General features: G+C 38.0%; 1 protein-coding gene and 1 long non-coding RNA gene across 8 annotated transcripts in view; one reads left to right on the top strand and one right to left on the bottom strand.

The window, feature by feature from the left end:
- LOC148223868 (uncharacterized) overlaps positions 1 to 17,333 on the top strand; it is a 207,389-nt gene that overhangs the window by 38,888 nt on the left and 151,168 nt on the right. For 2 of the 3 annotated variants that reach the window (XR_015803008.1, XR_015803009.1), the window contains 4 exons: positions 3,371 to 3,482; positions 6,156 to 6,286; positions 8,534 to 8,678; positions 9,513 to 9,633. This is a non-coding gene — a long non-coding RNA (uncharacterized LOC148223868). Of the gene's footprint in view, positions 1 to 3,370; positions 3,483 to 4,074; positions 5,203 to 6,155; positions 6,287 to 8,533; positions 8,679 to 9,512; positions 9,634 to 17,333 lie in introns of all 3 variants that reach the window. The other variant, XR_015803010.1, reaches the window with a different exon arrangement.
- The window catches only part of LOC106865258 (C-C motif chemokine 4-like), an 87,263-nt gene that overhangs the window by 36,330 nt on the left and 33,600 nt on the right, over positions 1 to 17,333 (bottom strand). The gene's annotated exons all lie outside the window — the stretch shown is intronic.

Below are 17,333 nucleotides of genomic sequence, written 5' to 3' on the forward strand. Positions count from 1 at the left end.
AAGCTGCAACTCTGGCTGTTGTGTGCCTGGTACCAGCTCATGTAGCATTTGCAGTCAAGGTTTCAGAGCTCTGCAGATACACAGCATATGGTACAAGGACATTGTACTTTGTGTTGTATTTTATCACACCCCTCTATAATACCCTATTATTGAATCAAAATATCTTTATTTTACAGTGGAAGGTATGTTAGATATACTTTTTCTGTTTTTCCTTTGTGATATTTCACTCTGGATTTAAAGTTCTTGGCATGAAACCAGAAGGCAAAACAAACTCATGGGCAATGCAATCCCAGAAAAAAGACAAAGCTCTCTTCTTAGGAAATCTCTCTTAAAAAGCCACTTTGGCCATATGGAGAAGTTGTTATTTCTCCCTAAGCACAGAAATAACAAGGCACAACTATTAACTGAAATGACAAATTCTTTCTATTTAGTGTTAGAGATTCTGCATTGACAATATCCCCTATTAATGGCTGTGCCATCAAAATGGAGCAGGAAATAAGAAAACCAAAGTGATAAATAAAAGTAGTGCTCGTTATGGAGGCCCCAAATGTTTTGTATAACCAGGCATTGATCCACTTGATTTCAGGAGCACAGCATTGCATTGGCCACTGGAAGGGTTGCAGTGCACTTGATTATCAAGTTTATAAAGATGTCTGTAATCTTTTAAAATTACTACAAAATTGCAGCAGATTAGCAAAATGCCTTACAGCTTAGGGTGGAAAAAAATTTAAATATTTTACGTTCCCTGAATAACAGCAGAAAGTACATATTTATTTCGTGTTGTAGTAAACTTAAACTTTGTTTTCTAGAAGCAGCCTGCATCCAAGAAACTATGCTTTTAATGGAATTCTTAAGCCAAAACCTGTAAAAGTTATTAAAGCTTTATGAGAATGGCTGAACAGGACATTGCAGAATCCTTTCTATTTGTCTTCATTCAAAGATGATATTGTAGCAATAATAGATGTAAGGCAATAATGGATATAAGCCCAGTAGAAATATTCATAAAACCAAGGAGATCATAAATCTAATAATGCTGAGAAAAATATGAGTCTGATTCTTACTTTTTTTATATTGCTGGACAAAAATCAGGAGTGTCTCCTTAGCTACCAGTAGAGTCACCTATGAGGAAGTGATAGAAAAAACAGTCCTTGTGCCTTGTAGGAGGAATAAAAAACTCTAAAATATTGCATGTGTTAGTTCAAATGTGAACAGAATAATAAATTGTACTGCAAAATGAGGAAAGGTGTTAAAATGAGCATATTTTATAAGCGAGAACTAAACCACATTTGTAGTATCTTAGAGGGCTTCATAAACTGGGGATGCTTTACCAAGTAATCTCTGGCTCATTCCTAATTCCTCTACTTGTCACTGTGATGGGTAGAGGAATATTGTTCTTTTAAATGAACATTTCAAAAATGGTCTTTATTTGACTGAACTGAAAAACTCATTTGTGAAACAAGAGGGGATCTTCACTGCTGATACAAACAAATGAGATGTTTTCTGAATAGGTGTTATACAACACCAGCAGTGTGTGTGCCTGACAGCTTAGGAGAGGGACAGCATACACAGGGTCCTGGCCTCTTGACCATGCTGAATGTTTTAAAATATTGGTGTGTCACCAACTTAACATTTTCTTTGTTGTTTTGTAATTCTAATAAACAGCTTTAGTGATTGGTTAAATCACTTGAGCATTTTCAATCAGATCACAGCAGCTGTTTAATTTACAACACAGTTAGGATCATCCTCTAAACCTGTGGGCTTTTGAGCAAAATAATCAAGAGAGAATGATTTCTCTCTCTCAGATACCATTCAGTAAGTGTTGTTGTGTTACAGCTTTCAGGCTTTGGATTAGTAATGTGCATCTAAGTAAAGCAGTTGATAGGATTGGATATGTAAGAATATCTATCTGCCTCTGACAGGGCACAAGGCTTCTTCTCTCAAGACATTAATACTAAAATGAGCAGTGCAGCTTGGCAGGTGCACTGTGTTCTGGCAAGGCAATGACATTAATGATTAACTGCTTTGGGTCATTGCTTTGATGTGCCCATTCACAGACAATCCTGTAAGATGTAGGAGAGGCCAGTTGAGACTTGTTTTACATTGTGTTCTTAAAATGAATAATTGGTAGCTAAAGATCTTATTTGTTTATTTATTTCCAATACAGTCACTCTAGGATTGTACCATCCACGGGTATAATCCCTGTTGATGTACTGGCGAGCTGAACAAGTTCAAAAATCTGTTCTCTTGTGTAACCATCAGCTGGGGAAGTGCTAGAAATGTATGACTCAGCTTGAGGAGTTATCAGTTCCTGAGATGTGTCTGAAACCCACTGGAGAACAAAGTGTTGCTACTTATTCCACAAACTTTGGCTGCATATTTGAAGGTGAAAAAGTGAGGTCTGCATTTCCAAACTGTCTGGAGACCCACAGCATCAGGAGAGCTGAGGGGATAATGTGGGGTCTGGGCATCACCTAAACCAATGGTTTGGTCTTTTATAAGGTAGAAGTGAGTTTCAAAATGTTAGCTTACATTTTATATCTATTAGTTTACATATATGAATGTACAATTTTTAATGATTGAATTGCCAGAACAATTGGTGTGTTGAGGTATTGCTTCATATGTAGAAATTGGTGATTAATATGCTAATGTAGATTAGTATTTATGAAGTCGGAAGGGTCTGAAGCCAAAACTGTTCAAATCAGGACTGCAAAAGATTATAGAGCTCTAATTTCCCCTAAGACAAGGAAGCCTTCCCTCTGATAAGCAATAGAATATTGTTTATTATTTCCCTAACCCTGATGTTCATCTTATGCTGTAGACAGTGCACCATGAATAAATAACCAAATAATCCATTGGCATTGTCTTCCCGGAACAACACCCTCTGGTACCTCTGAAATGCAGGTCATATATAGCCCACCATGTATAGGCACAGTATTTTGGTATTGGTTTTTGGAATTACTGTTCAGAAATATTAAACTGTTTTCGCAGAATAGGGCAATAGCATTCTTTCACTAGAGGATCATTCCTGATGGTCATGTGTGACACATACAGAAAAAAGTTGTGGTAGGCAGCAGTGATGTTGCTAAACATCTGATATACAATAATGCAAAGCTGCCATCTACAAGTCAACCATATAATTTCCTAAAATTTCTTTTTCTAGGAGATTCAGATATGCTTGTCTGAATGCACTCAGTTCAATTTTTTATTTAAAGTGATGTCACTGTTTTCACACCTGGAAAACAACTGAAAAAGTAAACAATTTAATGATGTGATCTCCTTCCATTCTTGTGTCCATGGAGATGTAACAGTTCAATTTTTTCTGGTCTTTAGGTCTAATATAATCTGAGAATAGATGCATTTCCTCTTTCAGAAAGAATTTTACTACCCTGTAACACACGAGCACCCTGGCAACCTTCCTAAACCTTTGTGGAGATGGATGTGGAAGCTATTTTGTTTCAAGATAACCTTTCCCCTATGTTGCTGTAAGTCTTGAAATCTATGGACCTTTCATAGGCAGTGCCCTCTTAGCAGAGACTCTAGCTGTCTTTTTATATTCAGTAGTTCCAGTTTCTTCTGTTTTGACTAATATGAAAGAAATCTGTTTTTCTTTGTCAATTCTTTATTTAAAAATATACAATTAAAAAAAATTCCTGCAAGACATTCTGTGTTTCCCAATCTTACTCCACTTTTGCTGCCTCATTCAATTGCAAAGGGTCAGAGATATCCCAAAACTCTACAAATTACAACTTCAGTGCTTTCACTGTCAATTTTTGAATATATTTGTAATTGATTTATTTTTTTTATTAAGCCAATAATAATGAAATATGAAGGAATTTTGTATACATGGAGTATACACAAAAAATGGCCTTTACTGTCTGACAGATATCTATAAAGGAAATTACTGGCTTGATTTGAATAAAGATACTAAAAGAATTTCAAGATGGCAAAGAAAAGCATAGAAATATAGGACATTCCAGAATTCCAACATCTCATAAAATTTTAATTTGCCCAATGTGTGTATATTTTTTGTCATACTGTTTTATTGCTGTACTCATATTTTTTTTCCCCTTTAAGACATTTGCTACCTTCAACGTCTGTTTGACAACCTCTTATCATCTTCATCTTACACTGAGAAGGTTCCAGCTTCCATGCTTAGGGGATGTATTGGTCAAGAGGTTTGTTGTTGGCTTTTGATGTGATTATTGGAAGACTCAGAATTAGAGATGTCTCTCCCTTTTTGGGGGCTGTGGTGCAGAAATACTCAGATTTTTTTCTTGAAGGTTTTTTCTTTCCTTTCCAAGTACCTCCTGGACCAGGCTTTATATTGCCATGGGTCCTGTGGTGGAGGATCAGAGCTCTGCTGTGTAACCCAGCAGCCTCTGGGGTGCTGCTTGCAGGTGTGTGACTGCCTCTGCTGCTGTGCACAGCCAGAGGATGAGCAGGGGGATGGATACCTCCAGTGGGGAGGGCAGAAAGGCAGCTTGGCCCAGTGATGCTCAGCTTCTGTCCAATAAACTGTTTTTTTGCAAGCTCCCTTTGTTTACATCCCTGCTAACTGGGCATTCAATTCTGAAGTGGCAAAGGCTTGTCTGATAATTTAAAATAATATATTCTAGGGGACAGTACACTGCCAGAGCTCTATGCCTCCAGTGACTTCTCAGATCTCATTTTCTCTTGATATTAAACCAAGACATTTCAGATCCTCTGTGGCATTTCAAGTGAGTTTTGGTTTGGGAAATCAGACTGTAGAGGAAAAACATCTATCATGATCGTTATACAAAGTTCACATTCTGCTTGGAGCAATATTTGGAAAAATATTTCACAGTATTTTCAGGTATATTAGTCTGAGAGGATCTTTTGAACTAATTTCTAATTCCTCTATATCTAAACTAATTGATTCACCTTTAACACCATTCAAATTGAGGAACTTCTGATGCTGCTGTGAGATGCTGCATCATTAATATTGCACTGGCACAGCAGAGTAGCAGTGTGATCATTGCCTGAATTGGTGGTTTTACTTGTGTAGTTTCTGGGTTAATGTCTCTTTCTGTAGAGCTATTACAGAACCAAGCTACCTGAATTTTAACCTGCAATCCTCTGGTCCCAGAGCTGACAAATAGGAAAGAAGACAGCCCCCAATTAGACAATGTAATGTGGGATACCACATTTGCAAGCCAGGAGAAAGAAGGGCTCATTTCTCAGGTACTGCCATAATCTTGTTTAGTGTTTGCTCAGGGTATAGAAAAAAAGAAACCTCAAGATAAAATATTCCTTTTCTAAGCTGCTTGGAATGGAAACGTGCATGATGGAAAAATGATGGCAACAGAAGAGTGAACTCAGATAATAACTTCACTCCTGACCACTCGAGGAGAATAGACCAATATTACTGCTTTTTGATTTCTCAAGAGAAATTAAAGATCCTGGTCATTTGATGCCATATCCTTGGAGACTAATGGCTAATGTATTTCAGAGCAAAATGCGGTATGGTTGTATAACTGAAGAAAATAATTGGTTGTGAACACAACAAATTTTAAATTATTTATTTATACTCCCAATGGAGCCAGAGTGATATTATTTTGTGGGTGAAATACATTCAATTAAAAACTGAGCTATGGGAGAAGAAATAAACTGTTTTCAGGTTACAACTGTAAATAGTTGAGGCTGTGAAGACTGGAGGAAAATATTCAAATATCCAAATACAACATCTAAGTGAATTTGGAGTTAACTTTGGCTTTGTTTCAGAATAGCACTTTTCTGTTAAAAAATGAACCTAAATTAAATGTACAGATCTACATCCATACTCTTGTCATCTTTTGACTGAACAAAACAATCTAAGCTTCTCATCTTTGCTGCAGCTAGATAGAAAAACATAATTATTTTTCAAGAGGGAAGCCACTTTTTCTCACAGTAATGTGGCCATTATTCAATCATCTTTCAATCAGCCTAAGTGGCCATACTCACTATATCTCCCTGGTTTGTTTGCATCTAAAATATGTCAATATCTCTTTCTAATAAAGTGAAATATGACCATTGTAGCAGTGTATTCCCCATTTCAGATTTACTTTTAATGAAACTAAGTAATTATCTTTTAAGCACCTATAAATTAGAAAGTGCATGTCCAGAACTGTACTAAGTAAATGAATTCACAATTACAGGTAAGCTGTACAGAGAATCTCATGCTGACAAAACCTCAAGTCCCTGCAGAGTTACTGTGGAGGTGCTGAAGTGGCAGTTCTTTTAAATCTGCTCTCACTATGGGAACTGATGACCTTTCTGGGACTAGCAGGTAAATATGGAATGAGTACATGTCCTGTGGTCTTGCTCTGAATATAATGATTTTCAAGCTGCAAATGAGCCAAGATGTGAATGACGGTGAGGGACAAAAGGATTGGGGTGTTCATGAGGAACCAAACATCAATAGATCCCTCAAGTGTGTTTTCACCTTGACAGTGTGATTGGAATTAGCATTCAACTCCTTTATGACTCTGGCACTGTTAAATGTAATTTGGCACATGCTTGGATAGGTAGGCTTCTGCAAATCTGAGGTATGGATAGCATCTCCTGGAAACAAGGAGTTGTTATGCTGCTACTGAAACCCAGTGTTCTGTGGAGCACAGTGATGGGAGGGCAGAGACAAGACCAAGAGCAGAACTTTTCTGTTCCTGATCTGCACAACTCTCTGGAGCTGGTGAGCCAGGGATGGGTTAAAATTGAGATGGAAGGCAAGCCCTTTAATTTTCCATCTCGAGGAACAGGCAATGGTGTGTTACCTGGGGAGGAAGTCCTGACTGTATAATACAGGAGGAGCACACAAATGCCCAGTTCAGGAATTTATCATCTTGCAAGTCTTATGGTTATTACAGGGAATGAAAATGCTGCATTGTGCTCTCACTGGAGACTCAGTTATCACTGAAACAGCAAAAAATGATTACACCACAGAAACTATTCAAGGAATAGCTTTGAATCAAGCTTTAGGTGGATTCAGGGTTACAGACTGTTACAGTCCTGATCTGTGTACAGATTTTCGCTTCACTTTGAAGTTGGATAGAACCTTAAAGATCACCTAGTTCCAACCCCAAATAATTCATATGGATATGGAAGAAGCACACTTTCCTATCATGTGAATAAATAATTTATAGAATCTTTTTTGCTACCCTGAGAGGCAGCTGGCTTGGAATAATGAAAATTTGACTCGATGTTAAGGAACTACATATTCAGACCTGTTGCTAATCAAGGAAAATACTCATGTAGTGAAATTCTTCAAATCATTTTGGTAGAACCAAAATGGTAACCAGACTGTGTAAATAAAGAAAAGCCTGTCTCCCAACTAGGTAAATCAGTTCAAATTAGTAGTTACCTGTGCAACTGTGTATGTCTCCATCTGGGCCATCTCAGCATTTTCCCATCCTTCCTTCTTCCCTGTGCTGTTCTTTGGATCCTGAAGGCCCTCCTGTAACAGCCTATTTCAGTGTCAGGTATTCAGTGTCTCAGTATAGAAGTGTCTCATCTGTTAATCTGTTATTCTGTCACAGTTGCAACTTTTTTTAAAAAGTATTTTATTTTATTTTATTTTAGTTAGTTTGTTTGTTTTTTGTTTTTGTTTCGGTTTTTTTCCCCCTTTTCATTCACACTGCAGTTAGAATTTTCCTGGACTAGAGGTACAGTCACAAATAACCTGTCATTATGAGGATGTCCTTGTTCCATTATTTTCTACTTTCTATTTGCTCATTTGTGCTGGAACCATCTCAGTAATCTTGCAGTCAAGGTGCCCAGGAGCCTCTGCAGCCATTTCACTGTTAAGGGCAGACTGCCTTCAGCATTTTCATTTCACTTCTTCAAAATAATTTCTCTAAGTAATTGTTCATTATGAGGCTGGAAGTGCCCTGGGACTGCACCTTAGAAGGAATGTAAACATTGCACTGATGTGCACTGCTCAGAGGATCACAGAATCGAGACAGTGTCAAAAGCCTCGCTGAAGTCCAGGGAAACAACAGCCACTGCTCTTCCTTCATCCTGCCATGCCATCACAGAAGGCTTGGCCAAGGATTATTCCCCCTTGGTAACTCCATGCTGACTACTCCCAAAGACCTTTTCTTTTACATGTTTGATGACCCCAGAATGTTATCTTCCATCACCTTGCCAGGGATGGAGCTGAGGCTGACTGCCCAGTAATTTTCCTGTGTCTTCCTTCTTGCCCATTTTGAAGATGGGTGTGACATTTGCTTTTGTCCAGTCAGAAGGTGATTCTTTTCTGATACCAGACTCTGAGGTCAGCAGAAGCAAATAGGTTATTGCATCCAGCTGGTGCTTCTGTGCATCTGGAGCTGTGGTGATCCATAGGCATCCAGGCAAAAAATCACCAAACATTTTTTCCACCACATATGACTGGATCCTGTCACCCAGCCTGTGCTATTTTCAAATTTAGTCTTACCTTAGAAGCTGCTCACCCCAAACTCCCCTTGCTCTTCCTTATCTGGGCAACCTTTTAAATCACAAACATTTAAATGCTGACTCTCATTATCTTGCCCACTAGGGCCAGTTGCCTTTGGGAGTTGTTAATGGAGTGGGATGATATGGAAAAGGGATATACCAAAACACTTCTACTCTAAGAGCAAGAAATGTGCAACTCCTGTTTTACTGTGAATCCAGGGATTTGGGGAGTGTTAGAACACAGTAAGGTAAGGCTGTGGTCCCTCTTTTTCAAGCAAAATGATGCAGGCCTGGTTAAAGCCTTGTGCATTCTGGGGAGTACATTCATCATCAACATCCCTTGACAAAAAAAGGTAAATTACAACTTTGTGGTACTTTGATGCTTGAGTCTCCTAGCAACAGTGGTTCCTCTGAAGCTGACCTCTGTCATTTCAGAGTGCCTGAACCTGGACATTTTAGATAGCCTTCTGTGGATGTAATGAACTTTAAATAAGCCTTTCCTTTATGAAAGCCTCATTTTCCGGTAAGCAGATTTTATTTCCAAACCTCATGATAGCTTAATGATAAAATATTATAATAGTTCTGCTTATTGTGAATAGAATCACAAAGAAGGTAAGTGGTTTCTTATTCATAAGTGCACCTGAATTAATGTTTAATAACTAGCTGTTTTTTGAAACTTATCTTTGAGGCTGAGAAAAGCAGATCTTGTTTACTTAATGAAGGGTTTAGGGCTTTACACCAGATATCTATTATTATTTGTATAACTGAGATCCTATTGCATGAGTGTTAAGTAATTTCACTTGACTTTCATATTCTAAATTTCAAATTTCATTCCAATTTTTTCTCCCACCCCATTTTCAAAACTCAGGCTTTTCTTTTCTCTGTGAAATAGAAAATTTTAATGAAAAGACCTCTAAGGGCTTCAAAACTAACTGGAGGCTTCAGAGAGGTAGATGTGAGTTGTGCACTGAGTGGTGCACAGCTGTGTCACAAGGGACCTTCAGAGGTCCCTGCAATGATTGGTACTTTTATTAATGGAGTGAATGGTGATGGTATGGAAGTGATGCTTGCTCCCTTTGCAGATTCTCTGGATGAATGGATGAGTATTTAAGCTGATCTTGATGCACGAAGGAACAGGATGCAATCTGATGAGGATGAAGCCCTGCACTCATTCAGGAATAGTCATTATCATCATCCATGGAGGTATTTAAAAGATGTGTAGATGTGGCACTTAGGGACATGGTTTAGGGAAGGACTTGGCAGTGCTGGATTAGTGGTTGGATTTGATGATCCTAATGTTATTTTCCAAATAATTCTATTTTGCAGAAAAAATATTAAGAAAAACATGCAGATAAACTGGTCAATGTTCTGTGCTATTAAGGTTTCAGATACCTAGATCATGAGATATAGAAGCCTATATTTAGCACTTGACAATATCTAGATTTATTTCCCCATATATGAAATTAGAGGTGCAGCCGGGTCCAGAGGCTGATAACCTGCATAATGATCTACTGTGCTTATTTATGGTATATGCAGTCTGCACTGCAGTTATTGGTTGCATTTTATTGGCTACATATATTGACAAAAATGCATAGAGGGATTCTCTTCCCCATACCTTATTAATGGATTCCCATTTTTTCCCCTCAACTTTTATTAGTGTGCTGGACAAATTTTAAATGAATTTCTAAATTGGTATCAGGTATCAGGATGTTAAAGGATGAGGGTGAGGCAGAAAAAGGATGGGAAGATTTGTATTCATGTGGTACAGGTTTATGGTTACAAGAGTACAACATTGTCACCTGGGAAATGGAAGTGATTGAATAGAAGAGGGCTTAAATGATAGACATTTCTAGCCAGCTCTTGTCAAAGTATTTAAAGCAGTTCAGTTTGATCTATTGGAAGATATCAGAAGAACCACAAGAATTGATGCACTGATCTATTTGAACACGTCTGAAATTAAACAGCAACATTAACAATAAAATATTGCTGGGTGAGAAGTGCACCTCTGCTTTAGCAAAAAGCAAAATCCATGGGCAATACAGCACATTTCTCTTTCCCTGATGACATTCCCCCATTCACTGAAGCAGCAGATTCCTCTGTATTCTCATCAGAGCTCTTTGCACACATCAGTGGCAATGCCAAAGCACAAAGCAGAAAATTAATAGAAACATTTTCATTCTGATAAATGCAAAGAAGTCGATCAGTTACCTTCTACTGTAATTAAATAGCCATTGTAACACTTGTCTCACCAAGGGAAAAATCACAAGCTTGGTAGGGAAATACCTCGTATTTTGAAGCATCTGATAGTCTATTAAGTTGTTAAGTAGTGTTCTATAGAGTACAAAAGACTTGCAAAAGATGTTTAAGTGCTACAGGATAAATCCATTTGAAACATGAAGACAGAGAGATAAAAAACTGTATCATGTACAGGTTATACAAGACAAGAAAAATGAATATTAAGATACAAGTCTGGTCTGTACTCCTCTTTGTACCATCTCTTGTCTGTAGAAATTATATAAAACGAGTAAATCAGTATTAAAATCTCAGTTTCTTGAGTGGTGTAAGTTAAATGCCACTGATAAACATTTTTGCACACATGTTTGAAATATGACAAAGATGAAGTTAAATTGTCACTTAAAATTTACAGAAATATAGGATCTCTTAAGAGGTCAGACTGGAAGGCACCTTCACTTCCAATCTGTGTCAGCTGTGTGGTTATACCAGGATGTTCAGGAATTTGTTTTGGAAAACCTGTACAGGACAGGGACTGGCTCTATGGGCAGACTGTGTCTCTGTTTGACTGCCCTCCCAGTGAAAAGCTTTCTGCAGCCTGCACCTCTCTGCTCTCAAGGCGTGCCTGTGCCAGGGGCCACCCTTAGTCCTTGGTGCCCATGACTGGTCTCACCTGGGAGCCTCACTGCAGCTCAGATTTTGTCACTTGGAGCAATGTGCCCTGGCTCTGGCTCTGTCTCCTGGCTGCTCTCTGGCCCTCTGAAGCTGCCACTTCTGGGGGCTGCAGTTCCTCAGCCCCTTCTCCCAGGGCTGCTGCCCCCAGCCCAGAGCAGCCTGGCAGTCCTCTACCAAACTCACTGCAGTCCATCTTTGTTTGGAAAATCTCAACTAACAGAGCATCTTCTGTGACAGCCAGAGTCTGCAGCCTGGTCTGAACTCTGCTAACCTCCTGTGGTGCTGTCTCCCATTTCAGAGTCTTTACTTCCATTTCCTGATGATGTTTTTACTGATACAACTGGACTTTAGCCTGAGAATGCTTTATTTTCATAACATCAGTCTAACTATTTAGCAGTAACACACATTTGGCAATTAGAGCTAAACAATGAAGGAACAAGGGAGTTTCTTAATAAAATTGTCTAGAACATCTGTAATGTAAACAAAGTAAACAAACTTCTAAGTAGTAAGTTGTATTTTTAATGTTAATGTGATCGTATAATATTTCATCACTTCATAATGTTTTTTAATAAAATTGTATGTATCAATGAGTATTTAAATCTGATTTTCTTAGCTTCTGTTTGCTAGACACCTCAATGAATCCCAGGCACAAATATAAGCACAAAAGAAAATGAATGTAACTAATAAGCTAAAATACACTATAGCCCTTTGAACTAAAACAAATAAAGGAGATATGGCTGGACAAGTCTTTAAAATCATGACAGAGTTATTATATAATAGTCATTATGGCTGCCTTTATTTAAAATAAATTTTACTTTCTTCTTGAGTGGAAATTTTGAACCAGCTAATAAGTTGGAAGTTGCAGTAAAAAGGAGTTGTAGGTAGTGGTGGAACACACAAGGAAAGGCTTCCACATCTGTAATCACCTTTGAAGATTTTTTTTTTTATTTTGGAAGAGTATTGAATATCTGTGCATGGTTTGCAGGCAGAACCTCTGCTTAAAATCAGCCCATGCATTCAAAAAACTAGGCAGAACAGCAAGACAATTGAGAAAAAATGTAAGCAAGGAAAAAATCATTCCCCTAGTGAAACTTGACGGCCTTATATTTCTGGCCTGATTGTTGTAGAAGTTTTAATATTGTGTGGCCTTTGGGAGAATCTGGTCTCAGCACACAGGTGGGAGGCTGTGACCCAGTGACTTTTGCTTCTTATCCTTTGCTGCTATTCCTCCTCTCACTACATGGCTGGGCAAAACAATAACCCTCAGCCAGATATCTTATTCTCTGTCTTGCTGGGAAATATTAATCTTAAATCCTTTCAGGAGATGCTGAGAGCCCGTGGAATTGCAAAACACACTCATTCTCTTGAATCCCTGTTTGGGACCTGTATAAAGCAAAAGCAGTTCTCCAGCCTCTGCTTCTTCTTTTACTTAAATCCCTCTGGAAGTGAGCTCTGTTTCGTGTTCTTCATGAACAACACTTATGTTTTCATGCCAGATTTTCACAGGGATTTCTATAGCCTCTTTATTTCTAGACAGTGCATAGCCATTACCTAATCCCAGGTGTGTTTATGGTTAATATCTTAATTAAACTGTGAGCAGCTAGAACAGCTCAGGTTATTCTGCATCTCATAATAGATGAATATTTGGATTTCCTGCCAAAAGACAGTGGCTCAGATGGAGCAGCCCCAATAGAAGAAGTAAATAAGTTAGGAACTTAATTACTGCCTTGCAGGATATGTATTCAGAAGTTTCTGTGCATAGCAAAACAAGTTCAGGGGATTGCAGTAATTTCCCTTGCTGCTTTATTTGATTGTGTGGTGATGGAGAGGGAATGAGGTAACTTAATTTGCATTAAAATTGTTATGATTTTTGTTTTTCAAAACCAAATATGCATTGAGAACAGGAATAAGAATAAACCAGCCCATTTAGGTGTTTTATTCACAGTCTTATTTTGACTCAGTGATAAATTACAGTGATTTTATATTCCCTCAACAGTATATTAAAATGTCTCATAATAAGCAGATGTTAAAGAAACAATCCTAAAAATATTGTACAGGCCACTTTTACAGTGGAAGTAGTCAAGAGCTGTATGACCATAAAACCCTTAGGGTGAGGAGAACTGGGGCTCCTGCTGAAAGTCTGTTTGGGAAATGAAGTATTTACAGTCCCATGCTTACCAAAGTAATTAAGTCAGAGGCCAAAGGTGGTTCCAGAGCAGATTATAAATCATGAAATTTTAAAGCAGGTCACCTCTGAGATTTTTCTGATTTGTTTTTCTGGTCTGGAAACCCTTAGGCTGTACATATTTCTTCTTATCTTCCTAAGCCATAGAAACTTGGAAACTTATTTTTTGTTCCCCAAATGAAAGCTGAGATTATTATGTACAGACATGAGTTAGGAGCTTGGACTCCAAGAAAGAACACCAAAAGAATTGCAAAGCCATTGCATTTATTTCTTGTCTTGATTTTTCTTTTCCACATAACTGAAGTACAGGTTTAAATGGCATGGAGTGGATGAATGTGAATACATGAATGTTTGGCTGAGCACTTATTGGTGATGAAATGAATCCAACACTGAGGGCTCTGCTCTCCATCAGACACTTAAAATCCCAAACTCCTGGACAAATTTGTGTCTTTTGAAAGCAAGTGTTCTGGTTCTAAGGTTAGTAACGCCCCTTTTCCCTTTGTTTTACTTACCTTTGAGAGGCTGTTGGACTGATTTCTTCTGTGAGCCTCCATATGTGTGGATAAAGACTGTAGGTGACACAGGGACATCATCTTGAACAAGCAGCTGCAAGAAAAACCTTTCTAGTCCAAATTAATGCAATTCCCATGGATTGAGAATGAAATTCCTGCTTCTCAATGCATCCTCAGCCTGCACATCCTCACCAAGCAGTGCTTGTGGAAACAGGGACTGCTTTGTAAGATCATGAACCTTGTCCTTTTGGAACTCTTCTCTGAAAATGTATCTATTCCTGTCCTCTTGAATTTGTTGAGATTGAGTTAGAACACTCGTTTGGATTAATCCTAGTATGGGAACCCAAGGAAGAGAAGGATTTTTAATATTTTCCCTCATACCAACCTTTTTTTTCACCTTTTTTTCTTTTTTTCCCCCCTCTGATTATCAATATGCAAAATGATATGCGTTTTAAAGACAGCTGAATTTTTTTTCCCTAACTTACCTCTCCAGATACTAAAATTGCAGCATGGCCTGATGGCTCCTGCAGTTACTCAGCAAGAGTTTCAGTTTCAAAGAGAAGTAGACACTAAATCATGGCAGAAAAAGAGAGAAAACAGTAAAACCTCCCTCGGGTGTGTATGGTTTGAAGCTGAAACTAGACTTTGTGTAAGTGAGATCTGAGCTGACAAAGCTGAAGAATGGGCTTTTCAGAGAACACCTTCTACCCGAGGAATCTGTTTGGCTTCCTGGGCAGCTCATTTTACATTTCTTTTTCAATTTGTCTTGTTTAGCTAATCGTGTTGTGATTAGAAACAACCTCTTCTTCTGCATGTGTAGCAAAAGATCCATTATTTTTTCTGGACTTCTTGGGCATTACTATAAAAACACAAATACTGATACATTCCTACATTACCTTATTAGAACTTCTTGCATATGTCTTCTGTATCTTAAACAAGGAAAAGCCTTAATTTACACTCTTTTTTTCAGTTTTTGTTTTTGATTTTTTTTCTGACAGAACAAGAATGTTACAATAGAAAATACATTTTTAGTTCAAGATTCTGGTTTGGTTTATTTTTGTTTTATATGTATATACCATTGTAATCTGGAATTAGTATTTTAAGGAATATTGGACTTATGTTACCGAACTGAGTGCAGAACATGGCTTTCTAAATTTTGTAAGAATTAATAAAATTCTTGGAATGAAAAACAGGATTATAGGTGACATTCAAATCAGACTGCCTTTAGTGTGCCTCCACGTGTGAAAAAATAGAAACCTTGCTGACAAACAGAGAACAGTGAGCTGAAATAAAGAAATATTGAAATGTGTAAGAGCAGGAAGTGAAACAGAAAGGGGAAAACTACCTGGGGCATTATGTGGATGAAAAAAGGAAAGTTAAGAGCAGCCCACTGAAGAGAACAAAGGGCAAGATGCCAATTACACATGAACCGAAGGCTTAAAAATGCAAAATGCTAATTGAGATAATTAATAGAATTCAGAGGACTTCCTGCAGGTAGTATGTCATCTTCAGGGGAAATTTTTAAGCAGGGAAGAAAGGGAGGTGGAGACAGTGTCCCAGATGTAAATAAAGCCATTAGCTTCTTGAAGTACATCACACTTGAGGGAAAGACAAAATCTAAGTGTAAAGTGGGACTGATATTGAGGTAGGCTGAGGGAGAATTTATTTCCTTACAGTTCTGTATCAGCCCAGACATCTGGGACGTTGCTTCCAAATTTAGAAGAATATTTTAAGGCAGATAAATCTGTATTTAGGGATCTGAATAAATGGGTTATCTCAAGGGCTTAGCCCCAGAACTCTCCTTTCTCAGACAACTAGCAGGTGTATGTACTGACTTGTGGACAGAGACAAAAGTTGACCAATCCTTGTCATGCTGAAATATCTGTATTACACATGCAGATAATCATCAGTCTTACTAGGCTAAATGTTATCTATTTGGTTCTTGTTGATAAGACTTGTACTACTCAGCATTTGGCTTAGACCACTGTAGTTTTCTAATACAGAAAGAAACATTTCAGTGACTATACCTCATGTTTCCTTTGAAGAAAACAACTATTTCTGTATAATTCCTTCTTTTTCAGTAAAACTGTATGGTGAAAAAATAGATAGAAAGAAGGTCTGTTCCTTTTATTTATCCATGTCTTCACTTTACTACTTGATAATTAAAAAAATAGGAAAAAAAATAGCAGGAACATAATTTGGTTCACAAAATTATGGTAAACTGTAAAATTCTTTACAAAGAAGAAGAAAATAAGATAACAGGAAGCCTTTCAGATTTGGAGAGTAGGCATGTGCAGAAACAGAGAAGTAGAAACTGCTGACTTGGAACTGGAATGTCCAACTCTGAGATGCACAGTAAGGTTTTCCTTATCAAATTATGTGTTTTTTATGCAAGATTGTTCCCATTATCTGAAGAAAGCTTTGTGAGGTGCAGATACAAAGTCTTGCCAGGGGTTTTCTCGTGGGTGACTGAGAGCTGGTTCAGCTGCCTCCAGGGAGCTGCCAAGCTGCAGCTCACACTTGATCTGGACATAACTAAAGTGTTATTCAGCAGCATGATAGAAACCATTCTGCCAGTAAATGGCTGCAGGGAAGCCCCAGTACCCAATTCCTCACCTGGAACCTGCTGGAATCCCATTTGACTGGATTCACCAACCCACCCCTAAATGATTGCAGTTAAAAATGCCAAGGACCTGCAGTACAGACACACGGCAGAGACCTGACCACCATCTACTATGGTACAGTGCTGGGGCTGTACTTTCTACTCAGCAGGTTGTTTACTTAGAAATATAGTGCTAAATAAGCCTTGAGTTCTCTCAGGTTATTTATTTATGTCATTGTAGTTGCAGATGAAATAGCCTAGAAAACAAAATTCAGGTGAGAGGCGGATGAATTGATGTTATAAGTTGCGTGTTTGGTTTGATTACAGTCATTGCTTTCATCCTTTGAAATTTTGGCTTAATGAACATGGTAACCTCTTAGTGTCAGGCAACCTTTAAGAGATGCACAGCCTTAAACTATGGCTTTAAACTATGTTTTCTTTCCATGGGGATTTCAAGAAGCCTGTCAACATAAATGCATATAAATCTGCCAAACATGCACAGCACTTTCTGCTGAAACACTTTTTTATGACAAACTCTGCATGAGGATAATGGATTGCAACAGCTATTTCTTCCTCTTTTTTTTTGTTTTTTTTAAGAGATGAAATAATTTTCCAAGCACTTTTCAAGACCAATGGTCAGCACACCATCTGCCCATTAAGCAGGTGAGAAAACTTAATATCATAATACAAAGCATAA

This window comes from Sturnus vulgaris, chromosome 4 (assembly GCF_052056855.1).
Source record: "Sturnus vulgaris isolate bStuVul1 chromosome 4, bStuVul1.hap1, whole genome shotgun sequence".
Classification (NCBI taxonomy): domain Eukaryota; kingdom Metazoa; phylum Chordata; class Aves; order Passeriformes; family Sturnidae; genus Sturnus; species Sturnus vulgaris.